The following is a 26009-nucleotide window of genomic DNA, read 5'->3' as shown; positions in this document are numbered from 1 at the left end:
GAAGTCATATTACAAGTGATAAATATCACAGACAATAAAGTGAAGCAGACGAATGCTGACCTTAAGTGCTCATTAACGATGCAGGGTTTTTGATGGTCCACAATGCAATTATTACTTAGTTAATTGAAGGGTCAAGTTTCCCAAAGATTAATAATTAGACTTACAGTGGCCTGCTCATCAGAGGTTTAATAAATGCTAAAACAGGCCCCTTTAGGCTGCCATAATATCTGAATCAGAACCTTTGATTTCCTGCTGTCCTTGCAAAGCTGGGGACTTGAGAGATTCCGTGCTGAGAACGAGCCCCTGTCCCTAGAAAAAGACGTGCTGAGGACCCACGCCAAAGCCTTGAACCTTGACTTTGGGAATGCGGGGCTATCTCAACGCCACTCCAAGGGGACAGCGGGACAGACAACCAGACTCCACCAGGACTTGCCGGAGTCCGGGACCTCCAGATGAGCTCTGGCCCAGCCATGGTGACTTTGAGACAACTGAGAGAGATTCTAATGGCACCTAAAGAAAATGACTTTGTGTTTACAAGATATGGGAAAGGTGTGACAAAATACATACTTGCGAGTCAAAATATTCACTTTCTCTGCACCTTTTTGGCCAACAAGCTCCTTCATGACCCAAACAAGTTCAGAATGTCCTACGTCTTGGGCAGGTCCCCCACCCTCACCGGGGCGATGGAAACCCTCCAGTAGCAGGACCCAGCGTCCTTTGCACCACTCAGGCAGGCGGCAGGCCCGGTGAGCCTGCGCCTTCTAGCCTCTGAGCTGGCCCGCTGAGCTCTCCCGTGCGCACACCCCTCCCTCCCTCCCTCCTCCTCTCCGGCCTCCTGGACCCGATCCATTCTTCAAAACTCAGCTGAACTACGACCCCGTCCAAAACACCTTCCCACTGAATCTCAAAATGCGAGTAGCCTCTTCTGTACCCAACAGCACGTGACGTGCTTCTCCCTTACGGCAGTTACTTCGGAGGGTAGACACGGGCCTCGTCTTCCTTCTGCCTCCCTGTACACGGGGAGCTCCTTGCAGACCGGGCCAGGGGACCCTGACTCCGTCTTCCACGTGCTCACTCATGGCCCATGATGGACCAGAGTGGCTGGGGGCAGAGGGCGCCAGAGCCCTGCCACGGGTGGGCTCCCCAGGGAATCCCAGGAAGATGCCCAGTTTGATAAGTCAAAGGCAGCTGGGGACTTCGGGAGGGCGCGAAACTGGAAACACTTCAATGCCCAAGGGTAGGGGATTGGTTTCATGATTACTGCCCTTCTGCCAGCAAGAGGCTGCAGAACCCCGCACCAGCGGGTATAAAACAGCGCACGTTTGGGACAACATCTGTATGAGGAAACAGTAACCAGAGGACAGACCCATGCACACAAGTGCTAAGAGAGACTTGGACCAGGGCCCGGGGTCACAGCTGACATTTTCTGTTGTACAGTTTCTGCTTGTCTGTACGTTGCAAGGCTTCTCAAGTGAATCTACACGTGCGGAGGGGAGAGAGGCATGGGGGGAGTCACCCTCGGCTCTGTGAGGCGAAAGCGGACTCTGAAAAAATGTGTGGAACCGTCGCGCGTCCCGAGCCGCAGCCCGTGAGGCAGCCGAGGACAGAGCAAAGGCCCGGCTGCAGCTTTCCGGGGCCCCCTGGACAATTTGGAGCAGCCCCTCCCTGTGCCAGTGAAATACAGAGCTGTTTCAGAAAAGCCAGAGCCAAGCGCAGGAGTCCAGACGCCCTGACCTCCGCCCTCGCCCCTGCTTCTCCCCTGCGGTCCCACTCTCCTTGCGCAGAGCCCATCCCAAGCCAGAGGCCTCGTGCGAGTACCTGGACCGTCCCCCCACGGTCACCTCTGTCCCTGCCCACCTTCTCTCCAGGACACCCACCCACATTCCTCCCGCCAGGGCCGAGCGGACGCCCAAGACCACCGGCCCTGGAGTGCCCACTCATTTCACACTTCCTTCCCCCCGCTCTTAAGACCTTAATGTCTCTGCCGTGGCACGTCGGAAGCAGTGACCCAGAGGTGAAAATTCCCTGTCCTGTGACCAATCCCTTGGGCCAGCCGGTCACCTTTATTTACGGTTCCTGTAAAAAGAACTTGCTGTGAATTTTCACTCTGCCCTCCTATGCCCACTAATGAGGCTCATTTCATACGCACTTATCTCTACTTTTGGGGGGCCAGCGACTTCTGAGCCCACGCGAAAAGTCAGCCGCACGTTGCAGAAGGCTCCCCGGGCAGAAGGGGTCCGGGTGATCTGCAGGGTGCAAGCTTGGACCCCTCTTTGGTGGCACTGAGTGCCTCCCGGGCCTATCAGGAGCATCGGATTTCAAGCCGAAACCTATGGCATCCCGGCAGCGCCATATTTTATGTCTTGTTTTTACTTCCTTTACTCGCCTTTCAGTGTAAACAGTCCGTGTTGTTCTAAGAGGTCAGTTTCGCGCGCCGGAGCACCACGGAACTATTCAGGTTTAAAATGACACTACTGTTTAAGACCTAGCGATCCTCAGATCACATGATTTACTGTTGTGGCTTTTCCGTAAGACTCATTCCATACCTCCAAGAAGGACTCGTCAACGTGTTAAATAAACATGAGCCATGTCTTGTTTTCTTTCCAAAAGTGCAAACACGGTGTTACTCTAATGATTAAATACCGCTCGACACACAACCAACCGACTATTTCACAGTTGCCTCTTCCCCGTGGCTTCACTTCATGTATTAATTATTTTGTGTTCAGACAAAGGCTTTAATTAGGAGTCATAAAGGGTTTCTGAAGAGTGAATAAGTAGTTTCATCCGCATTAAACTGACAATAAACAGACATTTCTACAACAAGGAGCTGTCCGAGCACAAGCCTCACCCAAGCCTGAATCTATTAACCACTAACTAAACTCAGCCTCATAAAACATTGTTTGGGGATGTTACATGACAGTAAAAATGATTCAGATTGCCTTTATGTCCTTAAAGAGGAAATAAATTAATTGAAGTTTGGTGGATATTAAAGGCTGAAACTTGCCTGTGAATGTGAAAAATTCAACCAATATTATCTCAGGCTCCTAACAGTGATTATTAAAAATTGCTTGATTCTTTGAAATGACAGTACAAAAGCAACAAAAAGCTCAATGTAATGGCTTTTTAAGGACAAGAGGCAAATATATGTGTGCTTGATTGCAACAGATCTGGACAAAAAGGAAAGAGAGGTTCGTTCTGCCCGTTAAGCTGAAACTCCAGCCTGTGTTCCGGAAACACACTGTGTCATCAACAACATCCCTCCGAGGGAGATTCCGAGAAGCGCGGCATCACGCCTTCCTTGGCTGCCTGTGTTCGGGAGGCTTGATGTCCAGCCTTCGAGCAGCTTCTCTCCTCCAGGTGCTCCCACAAGACCGAGTCGGGCACCCTCTCTGTGGGTCGGCCGCGCGTGAGCAGAGGCCCTCCGGGTGAATGTGCACGTACCTTCATTTCCAGCTTTGTTCCTCATAATTACCTCAAGCCTGACGCCCACCCGGTTCGCCAGTGTGGGTCCCGTGCCATGGCTGGTGCCCTGAGTTCACAGAACCCAGCCCAGTCCCTTTAGGGGGTGCCTTGTCAGGATCGTCAGGGTCAGGGGAAGCAGCTTGTCTCCTGTTTAACCTTCAGGGGCCTGCTCACCTGGGGATCACTGGCCCTGGGAGATGGCGCACCCTCCAGGCCAATTTGAAGCCCTCCCACCTCCCAAAGCTCCTGGGTCTCCCCACCCCGCCCTGTCCCAGAGCCCCCCTGACCTGCCCACCCCCACCACATGGCTGCTCACACTGTCCAGCGAAACCATCACCCAGAGATCTTGCCTTACTGACCTGCACTTGGCATAGAAAATGTTAGTAAAATGAGGGGCGCCTTGCCGGGGGTGGTGTCCCAGTGGGTCAAGTGTCTACCCTCAGCTCAGGTCCTGATCCAAGGATCCTGGGACTGAGCCCCATGCCCGGGTCCCTGCCCAGCGGGAGTCTCCCTCCCCCTCTGCCTGCTGCTCCTCCCACGTGCACTCGCTCTCAAATAAATACAATCTTCTAAAAAAAAAATCCGTAAAACGAATGGAACTGAATTTCCTCCGGCCTCTGGCGTCAGTTTGGTGATGTTTTGACGGCGTGCAGAGCAGGGAGGGGGCAACACCACCTGCACTTACCATGGACGTGGCTCCTGTCGGCAGCCCCCACTGCCACACACGGCCTGGTCCTGGGTTTGCTTCCTCATGGACAGTTTCCTCTTCATGAGCATGTTGGCCCTGCCACACTGGGGCCAAAACTGGGCGAGGCAAACAACGGAGCTCCTCAGGGCAGCCATGGGCCAGCTGGCCACTCAAGTGACTGGCTCTGGTCTGAGCCTTTGACCGTTCCAGACTCCAAGTCGGGGGACACAACCCTCCCTCAGACCTCGTTGGTCTGCACTATGGGATGCAGGCCATGAAGGAGATCTGGTCAGCCCCGAGAGGGGCAGCGGGTCCCCAGGGATGCTGGCAGCTAGGACAGAGGGCACAGCCTCCGTCTCCTCGCTGCCGGGCCACCCTGAGTCTCTTGCACCTAGAGCAGCCTCCCCATCTTGCCATCATCCGCAGTCTCATCTGCAACGATAAATGCGTTGAAGGATGTTGTTTCTGCTGCAGAAATTCCAGAAGTAATATAAGGATGGCAGAACCAGCCAGGAGAGGCAGGGGTAGGATATCTCCTGACTTTGGAATCCTCCTAAGCCCCCTTTGGCCTTAAAGGTGTGGCCACAGCCAAATTTGAGGGAGGTGCCCAAACTGGCCCGTCCCTCGCACCTCCTCTCTAGTGACAGCATGACCCCCTCTGCCCCGACCTTGCGATTCTGGCGCCAGAGCCGACGGTGCCATGGTGTCCCCTCCTCCTCTCATCCCCAACCACCCATCCTCTCCAAACCCAAAGCTCCTGCTGCTCCAATCCCAAGTCACCTGGGACATCAGGCTTCAGCCAGAGAGGAAAGGGCATCTGTCCCCGGAAGGACTCTGACGTGGGGGGCTGCCCCTGGCTGAGCACAGAGGCCCTGGGGCCTGGGACCCCCACACTCAGGAGGTCACAGACAGGACATGTCTCCACATGCCCACCTCATTCGGTTAAACCTAAGTCACCAGGGATGCGAGCAAGAGACGGAATGATGGCCAGATGTGGTCCTGCCGTCAGTATGGAGCCCTGGGCTCTTCCGAGATCACAGGATCTGCCCACGGGGAAGATTTCCAAGGAGCCCATGAGGACGTTACTCTTGTCAGGCGAGCAGAGCTGGCTGTTGTTAGTGACTGGACCCAGAATGTCACTTAAATACACCTTCAGCCATCAGCAAAGGCGAGCTTTGTGGGAGAAAGAGCTCGGGGGGGACCCACAGAGCTGGGGCATCTGAGACAAGGTGTCTAGCCTCAGCTTCACTGTCCATAAAAAGCAAATGATCCTGCCTATGAGGGACCCCAGTGAGGAGCACGTGAGATGATCCCCAAAGAGCCTGAATCAACAAATGTTCGTCTCCTTGAATGCACAGGCAGGCTGTCCGCTCACCATTTAAACCTGTAAAGGACACTGTTTTGCGTACTTCTCTGACCCTCTACCCCATCTGCATAAATGCCACCCACAGAAGTGATCTCATAAGTGCACCCGCATAGTGTGCATAGATGCCAGTGACAGCGGCTTTATGGACGTGAGACAGGAAATAATGCGAGCGCCCATCAGGAGGGCCTGGCAGGGAGAAAATCCCTCCTTGTGTGCAGGGCCCTCGGCGCAGCTGGGAGAGGAACGGGCTCGCCGGGCATAACGTCCAAGTGAGGGGAAGCAAGCTTGCAAAGCCGTCCGTACGGGAAGGTCCTGTTTGTTCAATAAGACAAAAAGAGACAGACAGGCAGACAGAATGACGGAGGGAAAAGCACACATTTACACACACACGTGCACAGAAGATAAACTTACCTCTCATTTTACACCTTTCCTGTTGTATATAAGACACAACAGAGCCAAAAGCGAATTTTCCTATAGTCAGAGCAACGACCTTTGCACCTGTCCTCATCAAACAGAGAGAGAAAAGGTTCAACGTGAGAAAGAAATTTTGTGGTGACCTACCCAGGAGGAAGACAAAGGACGAGAGAAAGAGGGAGAAAGGAAGAGGGAGAAAGAGGTGGAGGGAGGAAAGAGGGAGAGAACGGAATCGGGGGAGAGAAAGAGAGAGAAAGGGAAGAATGAGGGGACCACAGACAAAACAGCCAGGTCAGGACACGGCTGTGCTCACGCAGAGAGTTAAGACCGGGTTGGTCATACGTCACTGTCTTCTTTGTGTCCGTGAGATGCTCAGGCTGTGGCTAGGCCCCAACGACATCTAGCGCGCACGAATACAAAGGAGCCGAGCGTGACGCAGGCTTAATTAAGAACTCAGAGTGAAGATCCAAAAAAAAAGTATAATACAACGGTGAATATATTCAGAAAATGTCAGCTGCCAAATGTTTGCGCTTCAAATTTCATCTCCAGTTGGGTGAAAATGTCCATGGATCCCAGGACGCTGGAATAAAACTCCATGTGGTTCCATTTTTATGGGTGAATCTGAAACCAGGTGGTTCTGGAAAGAGAGTTCCCACAGCCCTTGCCCTCCTGCGGTTTCTCCGGATGCTTAGAATGTTTTCCTAAAATGAAATTACAAACATGAATCTCTTCTATGCAAGCAAACTTTCATACCAACTATGCCAATTACAGGCTTGTCATTTTCCCTTTGTAAACCCCAATTTTTAGCCATAAAAAATGTGCTTATGATACAACATTTTGAGCTCAAAAGAATCAATTGTGAGGGTTTGGGGGGGGAAGGGGGATGGGACTTGCAAATGTCTTCTTAAGTTCCTTAAGGGAAAACCGTCCTACACAAATTAATCATTACTAGTTTTGATCATAATTCAGTGACTCTCTAGCAAATTATTTCTAAATCTTAAAAAAAAAGTTAAGTCATAAGGTAATCTTTTCTAAAATTATTAGTAGAGGGTCTCCTGAAAATGGAGAGGGAAAGGATAAGTTCATGAGGAGGGAAGCAAGGATTCTATAAGATAGGACACGTGAGACAGTGTGTGAGATAATCTCACGTTGTTCCGGGAAAGAGCATATGCATGTATTGATGATAAGTCTAGGCCCCCTGCTAGGTGGGCCCCCGGACTTGTTCTCCAATATGCGGGCACAGTGCTGTTGAGTAAACAACAGGCTTTGAAACCAAACCTGGAGTGGTCCGTCATTAAGAGCACTAAGCCATACTCTTAACATTATTTCATGGAGGTTCCTCCGTGTGGTTTAATACAGCTATACCTTTTTCTAACTTTGACACATTTGAAGATAGAAGATCTACAGGGAAATGTAGAATCAAGAGCCATAAGACACTGGGTTACAGTTCATGAGAATTTGCAATTTAAGTGTCTGATGACTGAAAAGGAGATGTAGATGCATCAGGAAATGTATCTTCCAGCTGGTGCCTCTACACGTAGGTTAATTAAGTCACCAACGTTCTGGAGAGGAAAGTGTAGAACACCGTGATCAAGTGAACTCTTCTCCAGGGTTACACGATTTATAACCCACACCATTCTCAGAGGGGGAGCAGCTCCCTCTGCCAGGCTCTCAGAGAGCTGGCTCCAAGGCACTGAGCTCGCCCTGCGGAGGAGGAGGGAGATGGCAGGGCGATGGCGCCCCTCCCTGCCCGCCGGTGGCCGTCCTCAGCCCTTTGGGCAGGCAGGGATGGGGAGTGTGCTCAGAAAGCCCAGAGAACAGCCGGTGCAAAGCATGCCTCTCCCCAAAGCAGGCAAGGACACAGGGGCACAGCCGAGAGAATGCCCCCGACTTTCATCCAGTGCCCACCCAGCCCGGTTAATACGCCAGAATCGGGAGTCTAAATCCAAGACACACAGCCTGGGGCCTAGGCTACCCTAAGAGTTTCTGTTTTACATTAGACCGCATAATTCCGCATTGGTCTTCATCTGTGCCCCCAGAATAATGAAGGCGAAATTGCGTTCATTGAGCAGCGGGCTCGCCTGTGCCCTTGAGCGGGGTAGCGAGGTGCCCAAAGCACACCCCCGAGATGCAGCCTTTACAACACTCCTCAGGTCATCTGCCCCAGTTCCTGCTCTCAAGGGATCTTAGTGACTCCCCATAAGCTAGGGACAACAGAAGCAGAGATTCCTCTCAAGTCCTCACATCCTAAAAGGGGGAATGGGGGTGAAATGTAAAACAGTCAAGACTGGGCCACCCTGCGTGGAGACCGGAAAGACAGTGGGGCTGACGTGATCGGCTCAGCCGTCCACAGCAGGCGAGAAAAGGAATCTGTGGGTCCAGGGCACGGCCCGTCCGGGATCCCCCTCATCGCCCCACGAGACAGCTTCGGCTTCTTACAATCAAGTGCACCTGGAGACAGGGGCCAGAATGAAACCTTTAGTTCACAGCTGACAACAACCAAACAAGGGAAACAGGTACGGGACCCCACGCCGGCCCGTCCACCCCCCGGGGCCGGACCCCGGTCCCAGCTCCCGTCCAGCTCTTCCGTGACGCACACGGTCCTTTCCCCGCGCCCGCTTCCTCCTCAGTCGGACAGACACCATCTGCCTTTCCTGGTTGAGCAAACAGAACCCTGGCCTCGGGGAGGCAGCCGCCGCTTAAAGGCCCCTCGGCCGCAGCAACCTCACGCACGGTGAATGGACACGCCCCGCGCCCGCCCCACGCCCCTCGCCCGCCCCACGCCCCTCGCCCGCCCCGCACCCGCCCCGTGCCCGCCCCACGTCCCTGACCCGCCCCACGCCCCGCGCCCGCCCCACGCCCCGCGCCCGCCCACACCCCGCGCCCGCCCTACGCCCCGCGCCCCGCGCCCGCCCACGCCCCGCGCCCGCCCACGCCCCGCGCCTGCCCCACGCCTCGCGCCTGCCCCACGCCTCGCGCCCCGCGCCCGCCCACGCCCCGCGCCCGCCCTACGCCCCGCACCCCGGACCCGCCCACGCCCGCCCACGCCCCGCGCCCGCCCCACGTCCCGCGCCCGCCCCACGCCCCGCGCCCCGGACCCGCCCACGCCCCGGACCCGCCCCGGAGCTCATCTCCTCCGTGCAGATAAGGTGTGGGGGGCTCCTAGCACGAGGCACGTGGTGGTGGCGAGTCCACGGGAACAGGACAGGCGTCAGCCCCAACACAGCCGACGGCCCTTCAGTCGTAGACAAGAGCCTTTTTTTTTTTTTTTAAGATTTTTATTTATTCATTTGACAGACAGAGATCACAAGTCGGCAGAGAGGCAGCAGAGAGAGAGGAGGAAGCAGGCTCCCCGCTGAGCACAGAGCCCGATGCGGGGCTCGAGCCCAGGACCCCGGGATCATGACCTGAGTGGAAGGCAGAGGCTTTAACCCACTGAGCCACCCAGGTGCCCCTAGACAAGAGCCTTAATACATCCACCCTTCGTGGGGGGAAACGTCCCACCTGGTTTGCCTGGCGAGGAGACACCCTTGACACCCTTTCTCGGGCCACACCAAAGCTGCTGGTGCCCGGACCCCACCGCGAGCAGCAGGACGGCAGGACGGGACGGCGGGACACGCGCGGTGACACACGCACAGCGGGGGCTCGAGACACACTGGTCGGGGAGTGAAGCGCCGTCAGGTGAGAAGGTTCCCATCGGGACACCCCGGAGGCCAGGGCCGGAGGGACGCCCCGAGCAAGCGGATGGGTTTGTGCAAACAGAGGCACAGGCCCACTTTTTTCCAAAAGTCATACCTAGAAGTGAATACAAATAAGCATGAATGATCCCCAGGAATGCAGAAATGAGATGCGAAAATTGGATTTTTTTCATACAGAAAAGACGACCTGGACGCGAAACTCAAGAGACGAAGCTGAGCCAAGGCTGCGCCGGTAAAGCGGGCCCCCGGCTGCGCCGCCGCTGCCAAGCGCCCAGGGAGCTGGCATCGGTGCTCCGGGCAGAGGCGGCTGGCACGGCCGGGCCAGCGTCCGCGACCAGCGCTGGACACGGCGTGGAGCAGAACCGAGAGGCGCTGCGGGCGGCGGCGGCAGGCTGGTGAGGGTCCGCACGCAGAGCACCAGGACGAGAGGGACCACGGAGCTTCACCGACAACAAAATCACACGCCCCAAGTCCCTGCAACTGAAGGTGGGGGGCCGGGGGCGGAGGGGCCACCCCAGCTCGCCCTCCACTCCCGAAAGGAGGCTGAGCAGAGCTCGAGGCCCAGCCCTGCCCCCCACCGGCTCTGCGACTGTGCCGGGAATGTGCCCAGTATCCGAGCGGAGCGGAGTCCCGGTCCTCACTGAAGCTACGATGCGCTGCGCACCGGCAAAGACAAAGCATCAGAGGAAGGGCGGAGGGGAAGACGGAGAAGATGAACGCAAACCACAGAAACGCTCGTCCTCTCCCCCCAAAGGAGCCCATACACCAACACTCCAAACACGCGAAACAAAGCTCAAAGAAAGACACATATTCCAAAAAAAAAAAAAAAGGCAGGTAATAAAGACAACGGTGTGAATTCATTTGAGATGTAACTAAGTTTATAGAAAAGCCTACCACCAATTTTAATATAACCGTGTTTAAAATTTTAAAGAGATAATTAAAACGTCAATATCTCCATAAATGATTTTAAATTATGAACAAAAAGTAAATAAGAACAGACGTATATGAAAGAGACAGTTATAGCATCTTAGAAATGAAATATAGAGGGGCTAAAAATGTTTTAAATGCGTAAGATGGGATAAATTCTAGTAGGAGCGCAGCCCGGAACAAAGAGTGAAACGGAAGATGGAACTGAAGATCACACCAAGTGCAAAGTGTGCCGCTGAGGTTTTTTTTAATGTGCGAAAAACCTATTGAAAGTCAAGAAGATTTCATAGAGATCATTTTCTCATGTATAAAGTTATCAAACCTCTCTGATGTTTACCTAAAACTAATAGGTTATTGTATATCAGCTATATTTCATATTAATATTTTTAAAAGAGGCAACAATAATAGATTGAGAGACTCCAAGGTTTATCAAATTGGAGTTCTTGAAGCTGAGAATAGGACCAAAGTGATATTTGAGAACTTAAAATAAATAATTGCTAAGAATTTTAGAGAACTGGAGAAAGACATAGTCTTTAGATTGCAAGAGTGGCCCAGCAAAATAGATAAAAAATCTATGCCTGTGTAACATAATCATATGCAGAACATTGAAAATAAAGAAATAACCTCAAAAGCTTCTAGGGGAAAAAAAGCCTGTAAAGGAATGATAATTACAGTGGCAATGCATTTCTCATCAGGAACATGAGATTCCAGAAGGAAATGAAGTAATACCTTTAAAGTGATGGGAAAAAATTAAAAAATAAATAACATTACCAAGGACTTCAAACCAGTTGAACTATCAATCAAGAGTGAAAGCAATCAACAACAGAAACACGATTATCTGATTAAAAAATAGGCAAAATTGCTTAAGAGACATTTCTCCCAAAAAAAAGGTATATAAGTGGCAAATAAACAAAAAGATGCTCAACATCACTAATCACTCAGGAAACGTGAATCAACATCACCATGAGATACTTCTTTACACTCATTGATATGGCTATTACTAACAACAACAAAAAGGGGGTTGTGGGAAGGTGCAGAAATCGGAACTCTTAAGTGTTACTGGTGGGAATCTAAAATGAAAGAGTCACGATGGAAAACAGTGTGGTAGTTCCTCAAGAGACAAACACAGAATTAGCCGAAGACCCAGCAATTGCACTTCCGGGTAAGCAGCAGAAAGAAGCGAAGGCTGACACCTGAACAGCTATATTCACCCCAGTGCTCACAGCAACTTTGCTCCCAATAGCCAAAAGTTGGAAGCAATTCAAGTTTCCGTTGTTTAATGAACGGACAAACAAAATGTGGTATATGCCTGTGGTGGAGAATTATTCAGCTCTAAAAAGGACTGAAATTCCAACAGAGGCTAAACCGGGGAGGACTGTGAAGACATTGTGGTAAGTTAAATAAGCCAGACACAAAAGGGGAAATACTGTATGATTCCATTTATACAGGGTCCCTAGAGTCATCCAATTCGTGGAGACAGAAAGTAGAATGGTCACTGTCAGGGGCTGGGAGGGGGAAAGGAGAGTTACTGAGTTTTAGTTTGGGAAGAGGAAGATGTTGACGGTTATAGCTGCACAACAATATGAATGTAAATATGGCACAGAATTGGGTGCTTAAAATAGTAATTTTTAATTCATGTATTTCCATCGCAATAAAAAAGTGCAACCATAAAAAGTAGTGAGGCAGGGGCACCTGGGTGGCTCAGTCAGTTGAGTGCCTGACTCTTGATCTGGGCTCAGGTCATGATCTCAGGATCTTGACATCAAGCCCTCCATCATGGGGCTCTGTGCTCAGTGGGGAGTCTGCTTGAGATTCTCTCTTTCTCCCTCTCCTTTTGCCCCTCCCCCCGCCCTCCTCCCTCTCTCTCTCTATAATAAGTAAGTAAATCTTAAAAAAAAATAGTCGAAGCAAAATAAAGACGTTTTCCTGTACACAAAGATTTAAAGAATTTACAACCTACAAATCCCAGTGAAAGATCTATGGCAGTATGTGTTGAGGGGGAAGAAAGGAAATGCAAAAGGAACTGGTGAGAAATGAAAAGAAAAGTGAACACTGCAACTGGTAAAATATCACACTACTTTTAACTATTAATTTAGAAAAAAGCTTTTTGTGTTAAACAGTCGTCCAGCAAACCCCAGCAACCACGCACAGGGTGGAAACATAGAACCATATACCAAGTCCTTATTGTAGGGATAGAAATACTGAACAACTCTAGCCTTTCTTAAAACATTTGTATTTAAGTATCCTAAAATTTTAAAGGTAATTACCAAAAGAATGGAAATACAATCTGTAGCTTCCAAAGTAGCAAAAGAGGGAGGAATTACATTAAACAATCAATTTTCAAAGTAATAGAAAAGATAAAAAGAAGGCAAAGAAATTGGGGGAGGGAAAAAGAAGAAACAACGAAGGAAGAAGAAGAAGGAGCAAGAGGAAGAGGAGGAGGCGAGGAGGAGGCGGAAAAAACGGGGGGAGGAAAAACAGGAAGAAATGGACATTTACAAAAAATAAAATAAGATATAAGACTCAACATGTCTGTTAATCACAACATATATTAATTGATTAAATTTACCTATTAAAAGAACATGTTATCTGACTAGACTTTTTAAGAAATCTAGGTATATGTGTCTTATAAGGAATACACGAGGCGAATCCACACAGATAACTGAAAATGAAGAAAAAAGATGTAACAAGCACATATTATCAAAGGAAAAGGGAGGTGTGCTCTATTAATATAAAATGAAATCTGATTTAAGCCAAAACATTGTAACTACTATAAAAAGTGACACTGTATCATAGGAAAAAATTTCATCGGGAAGGTATTGACAAATATAAACTACATACACTCCTAAAAACCTATTCCAAAATGTAACATTAAGCCCAAGCTGGCAACACTATAAGGATAAATTAACAAATCCATAATGACAATATTTATAAACTATAAACTACAAATAGAAAGGAAGTTCCTTAACCTGACAAAGGACTCTTATTCAGCATCGACTCAACACATCACACAAACATCACATGAGACTTTAAAAGATCTCCTTAAACCAAGGATAAGACAAGGACGCCTATTATTGACTACTTCTATTTAATATTGTTCAGGAGGTTCCAGACAATGTGATAAGAAAAGAAAAATAAACTAATGTTTTAGAAATAGCAAAGGAAGCGATGATATGATTGTCCATTTCTAAGTACAAGAAAATCTATTGATAAATATTAGAAATAGTGAGAGTTCAGCAGTTACTAAATACCAAGTTATGGAGGCACAGTAACGGCTCCCAAACATGTCTACATTGCAATTCCCAGAACCAGTGAATGCACTACCTTATATTTGCATATATGATGGAGGTATGAACCTGGAGATGAAGAAACCATCCTGGGTTATCCAGGGTGAGCCCAGTCTGATCCCCTGAGTCCTTAGAAGGGGAGCTGTGCCAATGGGAGGAGAGTCTGAGAGATGCAATATCGGTGGCTTTGAAGATGGAAGACGATGACCATGGGCCAAGGAATACAGGTGGCCTCCAGAGAGTGGGAAAAGGCAAGGAAGCAGATTCTCCCCAGAGCCTCCAAAAGGAACACATCCCAACTACATCTTCACTCTAGCCCAGTGAGAATTCTGACCTAGAAAAAGGCACAGTCATAAGTTTGTGCTGTTTCAAGCCATTAAGTCCATAACACTTTTTTACAGCAGCAATAGATATCTACACACAAATAAACAAAAACCAATAATACATCCATCACCAAACATCCTAGTGTACAATAGAGATGTTAAAGTTCTCTTTCACAATAACAACAAAACATGAAGAGTCCTTAGATAGAAATGTAAAACAGACCTGTCTGAAAACAGTATGAAATACCATCAAAGGATATAAAAACAAGACCTAAGTAAAGGAGAAGATGTATTCCATACGTGAATTAGAACACCTTTTGTCATAAATATGTAAACTCTGCAGAAATTAATTTATAAAGTCGATGTAATCACAATTATAATGCCAACAGGATCTTCCGTGGAACATTACAAGCTTATCTTAAAATTCACCAATGAAAGAGCAAAGGGTCAAGGATAGTCTCAAGAATGCCGAGGAGATAAGCAACGGGAGACGTGCTTCTCAGATATCAGGGCTCTTCTTAAATTTTGTTAGATATCGCAGCAAGTTCTTGGCAGAGGGACAGATAGAAGACCGATGGAAGAGAACGGAAGTAAGAAAATAATACAAATTGTACATTTCCATTTATATAAAGTTGAAAGAGAGGCGAAGCTCAGGAGTGTACTGTGTAAGGATGTATGTCCATGTGGAGAACAATGAAGGAAACTGGGTGAGCAATTATCATGAATGTTTGCAGAAAGGAGGGAGGGGGTATGATCAAGGAGTGGCCACAGAAACATTCTAGGACACTGGAAATGTGGGGCCATAGGACGGCCAACAGTTTGTTATTTTGTTTTGTTGTTCTATTATAATCCTTAATTATGGGTAGTGTCCCTCTGTTTGTATGGTAAGTTTTACAATAAAAATATTTTAATGACAATAGTGTTGGACTGACAACTGCTTATCCCTAAGAACAAGGTAAAATTATGCTATATATTCAAATGCATCACAGATGGATTTAAGACCCAAATGTGAAAACCAAATGTTAACCCTTTTAGGACAACATTCAGTAGAATATTTTGCTCTTAGGGCAAAGAAAGTTTTCTTAAACACAGAAAACATAAGACGTAAATTAAAAGATTAATAATTTTGACAATACTGACATTAAAATATCTACCCATCTAAAGACAGGGTAAGGGACTGCTGGGTGGCTCAGTTGGTTAAGTGTCTGCCTTTGTCTCAGGTCCTGATCCCAGCGTCCTGGGATCAAGCCCCACATTGGGCTCCTTGCTCAGTGGGGAGTCTGCTCCTCCCTCTCCCTCTGCCTGCCACTCCTCCTGCTTGTGCTCTCTCTTGTTCTCTCTCTCTCTCTGACAAATAAATAAATAAAATATTTTTTTAAAAAAAAGGTAGGGTGAGGGGTGCCTGGGTGGCTCAGTCAGTTAAGCATCTGATTCTTGATCTCAGCTCAGGCCTTGATCTCAGGTCATGACTCAAGGCTTGCACTGGTCTCCACGCTGGGCATGGATCCTACTTAAAACAAACAAACCAACCAAAACAGACAGGGTAGAAAAAAAAAAAAAAGGGTGGAAAAACCAGCCATAGACGGGGAGTACATTATTGCAACAAGCAAATAAGTAAGTCATTATACCCAAACACACACATTTTATTTTTTTTAAAACCTCTTCCAAATCAACAAGAAAAAACAGACACGCCAGCAGAAACATGAGCATGTGCTATGAACAGGCAGTATGCAGCAACGGAAAATACGTGATGGGCAAATATAGATAAGACAAGAGACTACAATGATAGTCTGTATTTGTATTTGTCTCAGCCTCATGACTAATTAGGGAAGGACACATTACAAAAATGAGCTACCAATTCACACCCATCCAACAGACAAACATACTAAAATTTGGCAATTACAACTGTTGGTCAAGTATGAAGGGGGAGAAAAGGAACCTTTGTACCAGCTAGTGAGAATGTACATGGTACCTACTGTAGGAAAGTAATCTGGGGATCCGTAACGAAGTTGAAAACCCTTGTATCCTATAACCTAGCAACATGACTTCTGGGTCGAGACTTGCTCACCCGTGCGAGCGTCTGAATGAGACAGACACCAGAATGTCTACAACCACATTGTAGCTCAGAGGGACCCACGGGAAGTGAGCTAATACCCACCGACAGGAGAATGGGTAAAATGCACAAATTCCTCCAACGAGAGAACATAAGGCAAATAAGATAGATGTATGGGAGTCAAATATGTAATCTCAAAAATACTGTGCTGGATGGGACAAAGGGATACAGACAGTATAATACCATATATATATATATATATATATTTTACTGTAAGTCATTATTATCAGTAACATTTATTGATATATAAACATGTTGTAAAAGTGTAAAACTAGGGTGCCTGGGTGCTCAGTGGGTTAAAGCCTCTGCCTTTGGCTCAGGTCATGATCCCAGGGTCCTGGGATTGAGCCCCGAGTCGGGCTCTCTGCTCAGCGGGGAGCCTGCTTCCTCCTCTCTCTGCCTGCCTCTCTGCCTACTTCTGATCTTTCTCTGTCAAATAAATAAATAAAATCTTTTAAAAAATAAGTGTAAAACTATACACAGGAATGAGAAATAATTCATGTCAGGGGTACCTTTCGTACGGGGGAAAGGACTGGCATCACAGAAAAGCCCACGGGTCCTCTGTTTCATTTCTGACGCTACGATTGGATAAAGACAGTTGGTATATGGGTATGGGTCTACCAGCCTCTATGTTTTTGGGATGCTTGACATATTCCCTAATTTTAAAGAGTGTATTTTCATAAAGAGACCCGCAGCCCCTCTGAGGGAAGTATTTGTCCGTAGCTGGGGTCACCAGCCAGGCGCCTGCTCTATGGATTCTCACGGGTATCTTGTAACCACCAAGACGCAACCTGCTGCAGAGAATGGGGCCCGTATTTTTGATAAGACATCAGCTTGCTTTACGCCACAGCCAGGAATGACAAGCAGGCAAGACGATACAAATTTTTGTCTAAAAACAGAAGGAAATGTTACTGTTTATAAAGCAGTCCGAATGTAATGAATATTTATAGGTAACGAAATCCAACCTGCCAAAACGATCTGATTAATAATGGAGTGGGAGAGCTAAACCTGGTAACCTTTTATGATAAATTATAGGCTGTGTGTCAGTGGTCCTGGGGCTGGCAGAGGGTGACTCATTGCTCCCGGCCCCTCCTTTCGGAGGACCTCCTCCCAGAATAGCAGGCTCAGACGGAGGTGAGAAAGGGGGTACAGCCACCTGAACTTGTCAGGGGTCAGGGAGAGTGTAGGAAGTTTCCAAACCCGGGAGCTGTCAGCTGGAAAAACAGACCGGATTTGGGGGAGGTCTGCCTGGGATAAAAATGTGGTAAAAATGTGGTCTGTGTGCAGAAATCTGCAATCACATCATCTCTGCCCTTCATGGTCTAAAATGCCGTGGCAGGCAGCCCTTCTTCTGCACCCTGCCCGTCTCCCACAGAAGAGAGCCCGCATCATACTCGGAAACAAATGGTCTGCGGTTGACATGCGTGTTTTAACCCCTGTGAACATTAATGGGAGTTTTGTGCACATATTGATTGCCAACGAAGCCCAAAGTGTAGAGCATTAATTCTGAATTCCGAGATGTTTGCCAATTCCTCCTGGACCCTTCGTCCTCATCAGCACTTGGTATTTTGAACTTCTTTTTCTCTGCATATTTTAAAAGAAGAAATTTAGGGGCTTATCTAATCTGATCTTGTGTCTCGGAAGCCTGAGTCATTTAATGGGTACGTCGATATACACCCACATTTAGGCTGAGATGAATGAGCACGGTGGCGCCTTTGCCTTGGCAGCAGGACCGGGCATCAATCACCGAGATGGCTCGTGCCGACACATCAGCCATTGGCATCCGGTCCCCGCACCCCCCCTCCTGATATGGTTGAAGACACTTCCAATATATCAATAATGATGTGTGTCCAAAACCTTCTCAGGGGGATCGCACGAGCCAGGAGGGAGACATATTTACCTAAGCCCATATTATACTCCAGTTGCCTCCGCTCCCGGCAGAACCCCAGATGTGACCTCCCCAGCTCTCTGATATATGGGAGAATTTAGCTCACGTGTTCACATGTCACTGGCCACAGCCATTCTCAGGCACACTGAACAAGGTACGGGGTCAGAATCTGAAGGAGTGGACCTCAATGGCTCTGGTTTCGGGGTGCGCTGACCCCATTGTGGGTTCCCACAACCACCCACTTGCAAAGCTATGACTCCCACGCTCCGCCGGCCTCTTAGCTTCTCCACGGATCTGTGGCTATTTTCCCTTTCAGAGGCCTTCCCGGCAGCTCTCAGCGATGTGGCTTTTCTCCAGGCGTACGGTCTGCGCGGGGCTCGCTCTGATCGCTTCACGGTCAGACCCGCCCCTGGTGTGGCCCCCACCGCTGCCACCTGCCTCGCAGCTCCCGTGCGCCCCACAGAGCCCCGCCCTGGCTCTGCTCCACACAGCAGCTCCCCTACTTCTACCCAAGGGGTCTTGGGTCAGGGCCCCCCCCCAGAGGCCCGGTCATGTTGCCCCCAAATGAGGATTAAACTATCCACCTTAGGAGGAATCCCAGGGAGAACCCTGTCCGTAGGACCGGAACATCTGCATGTGAAAGGCCATCCACCCAGCTGCGGGAGCGGTTGGGTTTTCCCTTCCGGCATCTTCAAAGAACCTAAGAGCAGGGAAGTGGAAAAACGAAGAGAAAGAGAAGAAACCAGTAAAAGTCTTATGAATTACACAGAACTGCCGAAGGTGGTGTCTTTCGGGGTGGGTGCCTGCCGTGAATGACTCTGACCCTGGCAGAGGGCGGCCAGATTTAACAAATCAAAACCCTGGATGCCCAGTTGCACTTGGATTTCAGATAAACAATGAATCATTTGCTAGTATAAAAAAGTTCTTAGTATAGTTATAATAGAAAACAACTAAAAGTACGATTCATTATTTCTCTGGGACTTTCTCGTTGAACGCCTCCTGGGAGAGAGGGAGGCAGGGAAAAGGCTCCCAGGGGAGAGGGGAAACCCAGGGACATTCGGGGCCCTTATCCAGCTCCAGCCTCTCCGGCGTGGCAAGCTGGCTTTGGGGAGCAGCGTGACTGCCGGGGAGCGGGGTCCCCAAGCTCACCCCCGTACGTGATCCCCGCAGACACCACGCTGCCTCGCTCAGGAGAGGACCCAAAGCAAGGGACGTCGCTGTTCTCCATATGCAGGTAAACGCCCAAGCAGGAAGACCGACATTTGATTTTACACTTCTGCGGACGACGGCTGGAGGAGGAAAAGGGTTTAGTCTCCTGCTGAGGAGCCTTCCCGAACCTAATCACTGGAAACCTAATTAATATTGGAGAAGCTGCCCTGGTTCTCAGAGGAAGTGACATCACAGTCGTGCCTCACCTTCCCCGGTAGACGCCTGAGAAGACGACCAGGAAAAAACGGGTAAGACTTTAGGTAAAAGCATTTTACCGTTGGTGGGAGCCTGCCGTGAAAATATAAAGGCCTGACGAGGGGCTTCCCTCCTCCTCTTCCTCCTCGCTGGGCTGGAACTGGAAGCACGAAGGCGGAGAGATCACAGACCGGCTCCTTCGGGGACCGCCCGGGGCAGGCCGGAAGTGCAGCTCGTGGGCCAGACCCAGCCCCTGCCTGCTTGGTGTCTTCATTCGACATTTTTAAATGGTTCCCAGATTTCAAAGAAGACTAATATTTTGTGATATGAAAATTAGACGAAATTCAAATTTCTGTGTCCACAGTAAGGTATTATCGGAATACAGCTACACAGGTGTGCCTTTACCTATGGCCTATGGCTGTTTCCATGCTTTAAGGGCAGAACTGAGTAATTCAAACTGAGAAGTCGTGTCTGCAAAGACAAAAGTATCTACCATCTGAGCCTTCCCAGAAAAAGCTGGCCAACGTGAAAACAGGGAGCAAGTGGCCCAGGGGACGGAGGCTGCACGCCGCTGCAGAATCCTGGGCAGGGCTTGGAGGACCGAGCTCGGGGATGCTTGCAAGGAACGGCTAGGGAGGAGCCTTGAAGCAGGTGGAGCTTTGGGGACAGTCTGATGAGCGTCTCCTCCAGCGGCTTACCAGGCACGGACTACACGCTTACACACACACACTGCCCTGTGCACACAGATTTACTCAGAGAAAGAAAGCCTCGTTCCTAAGTGCTGACTGTTTCAGTAACGGAACAAACTCTGCATGAAGGACAAGCTTTAAAAATATTCAGATGAGATCTTCTGACTTAAATCAGCCATCATGATGCTCCAGGTTTCCGGCCTTTAGCGCCCCTGCTCGGACAGTCATTCCTTCTCCCTCCTGTGTCTTTAGCCTCCTTACTAGAGCCTTTCTCCAATGAGTCTTCAAAAACCCCCAATAGAAAAACCTCCCTGGACCCCACACCCTCTTCCAGACCTCCCATCGCGCCCTTCACCTTAACATCAGTCTCCTCCCAAAGACGCCCGTGTCTGCTGCCTGCGCCCCCCGGCCCCCTCCCGCTCCAGCCCTGTTCTCCTCTCCCTGCACCCTCCGTGAGCACAGCCGCCGAGGATGACGGCTTCCTGCAAACGGGCACCGCAAAGCCGGATCCTCCACAACCTCTCCCTCCCGTGCGCCCCTGCCGGGCTCTGCTTCCGTGCGTGGTACTTTCTTCCCCAGGCCGTCTGGTTTCCTTCCTTCCTCTGGGGCTTCTGCTTCTGGTCTCACATCTTTTGCCTCTAAACAGATTTTCTCACGACGCGTCAGCGCTGACCTTGCTCTCTCTCCCTCGATGACCCACCCCGCCTTTACCCTCAGGTGTGCCATATGTTGTTGGCTTTGTCTAACGGAACACCAGCTCAGAGGAACACTCTTTCCTTGTTCATCAAGGGCCACCAGATTTTTCTCAGGCCTCATGGAAGGAATGAGATCATAGCCCTCTCCCGAAAACCTCCAAGAATTCCTTCCTGGACGTTAACACCCGCTCCTCCATCAGCGGCCTCCCCACCCCACTGGGGCAGCCAAGGGAGGCTCCATAGCAGAGGCTCAGTACATGGTTATGGATTCAAGAGAAGGTCCTGTCAGTAAGGTACAATTGGTGCATAATCAGAAGGCACGAGGACTTAAAAATTCAGACTTAAACGGAACTTCCAAAGGATGACTTCTGTAACCTCCCGGTGTCTGGTTAAAACCTCCAGACACGTTTGTAACATAGAAAAATAATTCTGACATTTAAGACCATAGAGCCAGGTGTGCGGGATGCTTCTGTTTGCTGGACTTTCCTGGCTGTGTGACTCCAGGGAAGTGTCTTACCTTGTCTGGGCTTCAGCGTCTTCGGCCACCAGAGGGAGACCGTAATGGGTGTCTCTCTGAGTTACGGAGAAAACCAAACTCCGTACGTGGTGTCCAGTGCTAAGGGCAGAACGAGGCACATAAAACGCATGGAGTAAATGATGGTGCAAACTTCCATTCTCCGGGAAAAGTAAAATAAAGAAGCAGTGCAGCAGGGAAAAAGGGGGCCGTTCAACAGAGGGACTGCCAAATACGGGGACGAGGGCAACAGCAGTTTCATAAAATACAGGAAACGCCAAAAGGCTCTCTTCATTCCCGCCAAGTAGTGATGGCTCTCCCCACCTCCACGCTGACCCAACAATAAAACCAGGAGACAGACTAATGCTCTGCTGTAACCTAACAATATTAGATCAGGCTTTCATTATATGTGGTGTTCCAGGGGACGCGTGGCTTAACCTGTGGTAAATTTAAATCTGTTTAATGACTTGTATTATAACGAGCTCCTACCATAAATAAAAGTTCCCAGGAGAGGAGGGAGTCTCAGGTCCCATTACCATGTCATTCATGCTGATAACTCCAACACGAATGGGTGAGCGGGGTCGGCGGAGTGTTTATCAGCCATGCCTGTACGCATCGTGCGGGGCCGGACACTGACCTTGTCCCACCGGCGACAGGCAAATCCCCATTAATCTAGGCCAAGCTGGCCTCTCCTGCATCAGACCCACGCCCACCGAGCAGAAAACCATCTCTGGAAGCCCGGGGCCCTGGGTCTGCTCACAGATCAGTAGGACAACAGGTCGGGACACAGAAGTTGGGGCCCGAGCGGCGGGCCAGGCCTCAGGACCCCTGCGGCACCAGTCATCTGAAGCATAAATCTCGCAGGGACTCCTGACAGACAAGCCCCGTTGACAGCTGTGCAATTACCGCCGATGGCCGACCTTCCGACGAGGTTCCTTTGAATTATAGGAATCTTATTAGAAGCCTCTGACCTCTTGAATTTGTGAGGTAGAAGTCGCCTGCAAAGCCAATACTCTTCTTTATGCCAGCTCTGCAAAAAGGAGAAGTGACTGTATGCAGACGGACGGACAAGCACCGCATTTCTGAGCTCCGGGTTGGGGGCCCTCTTACCAGGAGGGCTCTTTTCGCACCCGGACTGCCTGGGGGGTGCACGAAGCGAACCACCCTCTGGTCCCTGCTGCAGGCTCTGTAGAAAGTTCTGGTCCTCTTTAATCACAGAGGACGAGAGGACGCCCACAGGAAAGCAAACAGAACCCAGCAGCCCGTGCTCTGCTCCCCTGTCCCCTGGGCCTGGGCGCGGCCACGTGGGTGGAGGGCGGTGGGGCTGACACCTGGCAGCAGCCACCGAAGGAAGATGGAAGAGGGCGGGGCTTTGCCAAGGGGTGGGGCTTTGCCAAGGGGCGGGGCTAGCTGAGAGGGTGGGGCTAGCGTGGAGGGGTGGGGCCAGTGATAAGGGCTTCACAGAGGGGGTGGAGCTGGAGGGAGGGGGCGGGGCTGGGGGGGAGGCGAGGCAGAGGAGGTATTTTACAATTTATCTTACAAGAGTGGGGGAGGGTGTCTCTTTATTTTTTATATGACAATTTAAAAAATCAAATTAGAAAGTGTAAAAGCCCGGGGAAGATCACTGGGTCTCCTGGTGCCAGTGTGTCACGCGGCCTTTAATTTCCTTTTCCTGGTGCTGATCCATTCCGAACCCCAGGTACGGGGTCTCCTGGCTCGCTCCCGCCCCGCATCGGGCATCCCAGGAACTCCCTGTCTCCGCCCAGAATGTGTCGCCTTGCTCATCTGCATCCAGTCCTTCATGTGATGTAAGCTGTTGGGGTTCAAGGGTGTTTCCACCAGCACAGCATACTGGGGCCTGCATTTTCTCTGGGGTGCGCAGTGAGCTCTACATCAAAGCCTGATTGAGCAGAAAATATGTGCTAATGTTCACAGCAGTACTCTATTATAGTATAAGTGTGCTTGTAAATATTCACTACATGTTATTGCGCCATTTGAACCAAGAATATTGGTAGGTGAGAGGTCGGCCTAATGCTCTCTCCGGAGGCAGCGGTTTTGAATATAACCAAATGGGATAATGGTCAGGAATACCCAGAGGGGGCAATGTAACACGTCGTAAAGAATTGTGCTGTGAGTTTTAAGTTTTCAGGACAACAAAGATGGCTCATAAGCAGTCATTATTAATGGAATGACAAGGCTAATGTTAAGCAGAATGTCTTTGCCACAATAAATCTTGTCCCTGCGCCATTAGTACCCCTTACAACTGCAAATAGCAGTTAGGTTATAACCTAACATGGCAGAATTTTATCCTCTCGGTCTCTAATGTATTTTATAATGCTGTTAAAGTCAGGAATCGCAACTGTTTAAGCTCACTTAATCTAGGAGAAGTTTAAACACGAATTTTAAATGCAAAAAACTGCTTTGATATTAGTTTTTCTTAATTAAATAGATCTTTTTAAGAAGTAGATCTTTTTAAACATGCATCAGCCTGTAGTAGATGAACATTGTTGAATTTTAAATGCCATCTTCTATCCTAGCTCAACTTTGCCTGTTGTGATGAGTCTCTTTTTTTTTTTTTTTTTTTTTTTTTTTTTTTTTTTTTCCAAGAAAAGACTTATCTTCATGGGAGAACCAGGTTGCACTCTTACTTATTCAACATCCAAGCTCCTATTGGGGACTTGGTCAATCTTTTAAAATAACTTCTTTTTACACTTTCAACATAGTTTTATTTTTAAATTCTTAGCTCATCCTGCTGTCTTATGTGACCTCCTTTAAATATAACAAGACTTTGAAGAAAAGATGAACATTACGCCCTCCTTTTTTTCTTCCAAAATGACCACAAGGATACTGAGGAGAGGGAGGCAGTGCTGAGCCAGAGTATACCGGTGATGGAACAGCGGCTAGTATAATGGGGTCTGAGCAGCTGCGGCAGACCACCCACCTCGGGCTCCTTGTAGTGACGGTCCCGAAGAAGACCGCAGAGGGCAGGTGTGGGCGGCGAGAAGATGTGTACGGCGGACACCTGCTGGGAGTAGGGAGTACCAGCCCTGCAGTTCTCTGAGAGGAAGACCTCACTTCTTCAGTGCCTACCCTGCCTCCAGTGGTACTTCTAGCCTTGAATCACCTGGGAGATAGGGCCATCCATACTCCCAAAATGACCTGTAGAATTTCTAACACATTCACCGAGTGCGCTCTGAACCAGCGAAAGGGCTCCATGGCTGTGCTCATCCTGGCTGAGCGAGCCTCCCCTCCTTATGAAGACCCCACATCTCCCCTGGAACAGGGTCACAAACAGAAGACAGGTGCGACCTCTCGGAACTTTCAACATGGCAAGACAAGCAGGTCACTGAAGGGGAAAGCCCCCAAAGCTTCTACAGCAACTTCTTTTGGGGGAAATTGTGGGCTGCTGGTCAGTTTTGTCATGGGAACATGGCCGGTTATCCTCACGCTTCCTCCTCACTATCCATGTCCAACGCTGCCTTTATATGCAGTAACTGACAACATTTATCTATCTTTTCATAGTTCACATACACAGTATCATACACATGACGTCATTCTGTTGTCACAACCGTGTGAGACCGTCCCATCACACAGATGAGCACACTGACCCAGGAAGTGGCTGGGACAGCGTTCACTCATGCAGTGAGTGGCGGTCCGGCCTCGAATCCCGGTCCTCTGAGTCTGTCTGCCTCTGGGTACAACTGCTTTCCATCATGTGCCATGAGGTGTCACTGATTCCTAAAGTGTGAAGTCACTCCAGGATACACACAACTCTATCACATTCTCAGTGTTAACCCAAGGGTGCATTATGATTGTGATCGTTCCTATTTTTTTAAAGAATAAACACAAATATATTTTAGATTCTTTCTGACATAAATTTTGTATGTATCTTCTGACTCTTCCATCAGAAAACTTTCTTTTTTTAAGATTTTTAAAAATTTGTCAGAGAGAGCACAAGCGGGGGGATCGGCAGAGGGAGAGGGATGAGCAGACTCACCGCTGAACAGGGAGCCTGATGTAGGGCTCGATCCCAGGACCCTGAGATCATGACCTGAGCCAAAGGCGGAGGCTTAACCCACTGAGGCCCCCAGAAACTCCAGAAAACGGTTTCTGACCTAGGGTCACACAGCTGGAAGGAGCACTAGAGTCGTTCCAGAGGGAAGAAAAGTAAAATACCAAAGGCAGGGCCGGCCTTCCACCGCGGGGGCGTCCAGGCGCGCGCGGGACCCCAGGCTGTGGCGCCGCCGGAGCCCCGTCCTTCACCCCAGCCTGGCCTCCTTCCCACCAGGGCCACAGCCAGAGCGAGGCCGGGTGTGCCGACGGGGGAAGGTCTCCACCCCGTGAAGTGAGAAGTGCAGGCTGCAGAATGTGCAGGGTGTCCATCGCACAAACGTGCGTGCCCAAACACACGTGTGCACACACGGAAGGCACACGTATATGCACATGCGCACAACGCTCACACGCACCTCGTCTCCCGGCGTGCGCACCTGCCCCGGCAGACGCCGCGGAGTGTCTAGGGGCGCACAGAGAATGCGCAGCAG

The sequence above is a fragment of the Martes martes genome (assembly GCF_963455335.1).
Source record: "Martes martes genome assembly, chromosome: 14".
Classification (NCBI taxonomy): domain Eukaryota; kingdom Metazoa; phylum Chordata; class Mammalia; order Carnivora; family Mustelidae; genus Martes; species Martes martes.
The sequence above is the reverse complement of the archived record's forward strand: the minus strand, read 5'-3'. Positions refer to the sequence as shown.